The sequence below is a fragment of the Littorina saxatilis genome, linkage group LG10 (assembly GCF_037325665.1).
Source record: "Littorina saxatilis isolate snail1 linkage group LG10, US_GU_Lsax_2.0, whole genome shotgun sequence".
NCBI lineage: Eukaryota > Metazoa > Mollusca > Gastropoda > Littorinimorpha > Littorinidae > Littorina > Littorina saxatilis.
The window spans coordinates 38,524,623-38,529,978 of NC_090254.1; positions in this window are offsets into that span (position 1 = coordinate 38,524,623).

Genomic DNA, 5,356 nt, shown 5'->3' on the forward strand with positions numbered 1-5,356 from the left:
GATGGGGGTTTGTGTGTGGTGTGTGTTTGTGTGTGTGTGTGTGTGTGTCTGTGTTCGTGTGTGTGTTCGTGTGTGTGTATATGTGTGTTTGTGTGTGTGGGGGTTGGGGGTTGGGTGGGGGTTTGGTGTGGTGTGTGTGTATGTGAGTGTGTGTGTGTGTGTGCGTGTGTGTGTGTGTGTGTGTGTCAGAGTGTGTGTTATGTTCAGTTTTGAAGGGGCGAAATTTATTACGAGTCAAACACGGAAGCCAGACACACCAGCGGCGAAGCAATGACAGTCGCTCTCACCTTCTCAACACACACACACACACACACACACACACACAGACACACACACACACAAACATACACACAGACACACACATACACACACACACACACACGCCACCTCCAACACCACCAGCCACTCCCACCAAACCCACCACAACATGCACAAGGTATGAGTCTCTCTCTGACTGTCTTTCTTTCAAATGTTCACTAAACCTACATAGTCCACTTATTTTGCCTGCGGGATATACTCTTTCAACTGAGACCCAGTTATCAGAAGTTTCATCTGAAATTTGAATTGGGTGTTAATCCTCTCTCATTGCGGCTTGCGGTGAATGACTAATTCTGTATCGATTATACATTGGATTGAAGATTGGACTTTTCTTCTTTGAGCCATGTGACGTCAGAGTCCGACTACAACTCATATTTGGACTACACAAAATAAAATAAGATAAAAATAAAATGGATCGATAAATGTTAGCTAGCGCGGTCTCGGAGGAACACTGACTGTTTTGATCTGTGCAAACTGTACTATTTTGATCTGTGCAAACTGTACTATTTTGGTCAAACATGCAAATAACAAACACCACCTGTTGCATCTTTCAAACTCTTCCGTGCTTTTGAAAAAAAGTGATATGGGGTGAAAATCGGCAACGAATCTGCTGCATCTTTTGTCAGGAGTACTGACTTCCGGTTGTCATCATTATTTATTTAGTTTTCCCAGATACCCGTTCGTCAAAGCAGATCAAGACCGCTGTATTGAGGAAGTCAATGTGTGTGCGCATTCAAGTTTTGCAAGTGAGTGTTGATTGCATTTCTATTCACACTGAAAAAAGAGGATTAAAACAAGAAAAGAAACATACACACAAACAAACCGGCACGGTGGCCTAGTGGTAAGGCGTCCGCCCCGTGATCGGGAGGTCGTGGGTTCGAACCCCGGCCGGGTCATACCTAAGACTTTAAAATTGGCAATCTAGTGGCTGCTCCGCCTGGCGTCTGGCATTATGGGGTTAGTGCTGGGACTGGTTGGTCCGGTGTCAGAATAATGTGACTGGGTGAGACATGAAGCCTGTGCTGCGACTTCTGTCTTGTGTGTGGCGCACGTTATATGTCAAAGCAGCACCGCCCTGATATGGCCCTTCGTGGTCGGCTGGGCGTTAAGCAAACAAACAAACAAACAAACATACACACCAACAAACCGATCGATCGCTTCATTTCTTTTATTTTCTTTCCAACTGTGCACGTCCATGATACTGGGTAACAGTTACAAAATCAGTGAGTGACTAACTTTGCTGGTCTATAAACTTGTTCTCACAAAGCCTTGGACTCTGAGAGGGGGGGGGGGGGGGGGGGGGAGCTGTGGCCAGAGTTTACCCCAGAGGAGGAGAAGTACCTGTCTATTGAGGTTCTACCCCGGGTGGCTGACCGTCTGTACGCTCAACGGGTGGCTCTGTGGCTCCACCTCGAGCCTGATACTCTGTTGGATTCCTGTCCGAATGACAGGGGACGTTATTATGAGTTATTTCTAATATGCTGACTGTTAGCAAATGATAACAAGGCATGTCGAGAAAAAAGATATCAAGCATGAGCCTTTTAGGCGAATGCTGATATCGTTTGTGAGACATGACTGTTGTCATTTGCTAACAGTCTGCATATTAGAAATAACGGTTTTATTACCGTTTAATTCGACCAAAACAAATTTCGAAGCGACCCCGCGAATTAGACAGAACAGCCGCAATGGGAACTGGAGCGCTCCTACCTGATTATGCCTGTCAGTCAAAGAATTCTCGTGACCTGGGTCAGCCAATCAGAGTAATACTCCTGACGTGATGAATATTCACAGATCAAATGCGTTTGACACACAACAATCTCACAAGATAAACCATGTTGAACATGCGTTTCGGTTGCTTCGCTTTTTCTTGTTGAATAGAGAGCGACAGATTTAGAACCGACTCAAGACGGATGGGAAATGACGTAGAGATATATTTGACGTAACGCGAGTGACGCAATTTCACTTGATTTTCCGAACTTAGGTAATTTAGATTTCAAGTGAGCGGGTCAGCATTTCACACTCATAGGATGGGCGGTACCTTGCTGTTCCGTAAAGCACCCACCGACAAAACTCGCTTATCGGTATTTTATTTTAGATAAAGATAGTATTATCTGACAGCATTTGAAGTGTCATTCTGTAGAATAAATCACGCTGATATTGTTGATTTACATTTTTACTTTGTTTTGTCAATTTGTAGCTTGATATATACAAAAAGGGTCCCTGCCTGAACGTTATAACATTTAACAGGTCACCTAGAATCCGTCCTGATTGGTCAAAAAGCCATATGGGGCACTGAGTTGGTAATAAAAGTGGTTGTGACATGTCTTATAGAACTGCTGTTCGCGATGTTTTGTGTTTTTCATTAAAGCCTATATTTATGTTACTTTAGTTTTTTGTTTAAACAGTAATTTATTCAGATACACAAATATAAAGCGATGGAGTATATGATGTAATAAAGAAGCACAACAAGAAGGGTCTCCTGGTCAACTTTAGTCAAGTTTCCACCCATACCGCCTAGAACTGTTGTCTGCGATGTTTTGTGTTTTTAATTATAGCCTTTATTCATGTTTCTTTTGTTTTTTGCTTATTTCTTTTTTTATATTTATTGTTTTTTAATGAATCAATTAATACATTATTTGGTTAAAAAAAACAATTATTCATTCATTTAGTTATTCCTATATTTATATTTATTTTTATTCAGCACTTGAATTTTTCATTTATATCTATTTTTCTGTTTAATTATATATTTGTGAGTCTACAATGTAATCCTATGTATCGATTTATTTCTGGATATTTCTTATCTGTTAACTTCATTTGATTGTCTTTTACATGAAAACCTTTAAAAAAAAATTCAAAAAAATTCAACGAAAACCAGTGAAATAGGGACTTGATTTCTCAGTTGACAATATTGCAGAAAGGTTGACGTTGACGCTGCTTCATAATGGTTTAAAACAAAAAATATGCTTACATTCTGCAATTGCAGGAGCTATTTTGTATTATTCTTTTTTGAATCTCTCCTTTCCTTGGACCATATTATTCACTTTTCAGTAGTCGGAGAGAAAATAAATGAAGCGATCGATCGGTTTTTTGGTACATGGTGTGTATGTTTCTTTTCTTGTTATATCCTTTTTCTCTCAGTGTGGATAGAAATGCAATCGACACTCACGTGCATAACTTGAATACGCATGCATGCACACACACACGCGCGCGCACACACACACACACACACACACACACACACACACACACACACACACACACACACACACACACACACACACACACACACACAAAACATACACTCACGCACAGGTTGAAGTGTAATTTCCAGTATATTCACGTGTGTGTATGAGGGTGTATATATTTAACGAAACAAAAAACTAGCGGCGAGAACATGCAACTTAAAGAAAAACGAAGTACGTACATGCAGACACAAAAAGACGTCACAAAGAAGGTACACGCAAAGTAAAGAGACTTTGACGTTATAACGGTTAGTATGCAGTTGTTTCCCTTTGACCACAAGTACTGTACAATACCTATGTGCTATCGCGGTTCCATGTCTACAGTAGTCATGCGCACTACACACATACACACACACAAACACACACACACACACACACACACACACACACACACACACACACACACACACATACACACACACAAACAAATAAACAAAACATAGTGTCATTGGCTTAAATAATTATCAGGTTTGCAGATAACAAATACGTTTTCAGCTATACATCAGAATGGTTAGATTTCTTTTTGATTATATTAAAAAAACGTCCTCTACCTGCCGCTCGACCGAACTATACGATTGATTTGCGACAACAATCCGGCAATCCCTACATGTTGTTGCTCTTGCGATGAAATAAACATTTTTTTTTATCTGACTGAAGTGTGTTAGTGGTTTGGTGTGTGTGTGTGCGTGAGAGAGAGAGAGAGAGAGAGAGAGAGAGTGTGTGTGTCTGTGTGCGTGCTTGTGTGTGTGTGTGTGTGTGAGGTAGAGAGACGGATAGAGAGAGAGAGAGAGAGAGAGAGAGAGAGAGAGAGAGAGAGAGAGAGAGACGGAGAGAGCGACGGAGAGAGAGAGAGAGAGAGAGAGAGAGAGAGAGAGAGAGAGAGAGAGAGAGACAGTGAGACAGTGAGAGACAGAGACAGAGAGTCCTTTATACACATTCTCAATATGGACATGCAATGTTCATCTCCGAACGCACCAACACTTTCATACACGACACATTTTAGCATTCCGGTGGCACACAACCATTTACTATTCAGCTCTGTTTCGCTCCGAATACAAATTGAAACTGCCTCTTGGTTAAAGTTGTTGAATGGTTAAAATGGGGTATTAATGCAAATGTTTTCTTCAGTGAAGCCTACTGGTTGCCTTTGAGCATTTGTAGACGTTGTAAATTGGTCACAAAGGCGTTTACTGCGTGAAGCAGGGTTTTATGTACAGTATTACAGTCTTGCAGGCAAACCTAGTATTCAACTAACATTTGACTCAACATTGTGGTGTCAGTTTAAGTCTCACGGCGGAGGTGTTAACTATACAGACAATTATTATTCTATAACTGTATTGGGCATAATACAATTATTATTGAAGTTTTAGATAGCATCAAAACGCCACTATGTGGGTTTTGTTTCTTCCCTTTTTTTCTGAGTGTGGCAACCCGCTCTCTATGCTATACACAGCAAATGGAAGGAGTATGTTCTGACACGGACACAGTGCCAACAAATTGTTTGTATCTGACGTCTGGCAAACAGTCAATTGAACATTATATTTTCTTCTCTTTCAAAGCCTTCGCCTCTTTGCCGTTGAAAAATTGCTCTTTAGAATCGCAAATTAGGGAACGGGTAACAAGAAGTTACAATGAAACATATCGACTCCAGAGTTCTATTGACAGCTTTCTAAACAGCAAAAACATATTATGATGTAAATGAGGCAACAAGGAAGTTTACTGCTCTGCGCAGATTGGTTAATACCTGACAGACTACGTTGGCACGATTTGAGTATTAGTACGATTCTCGTCTGTGA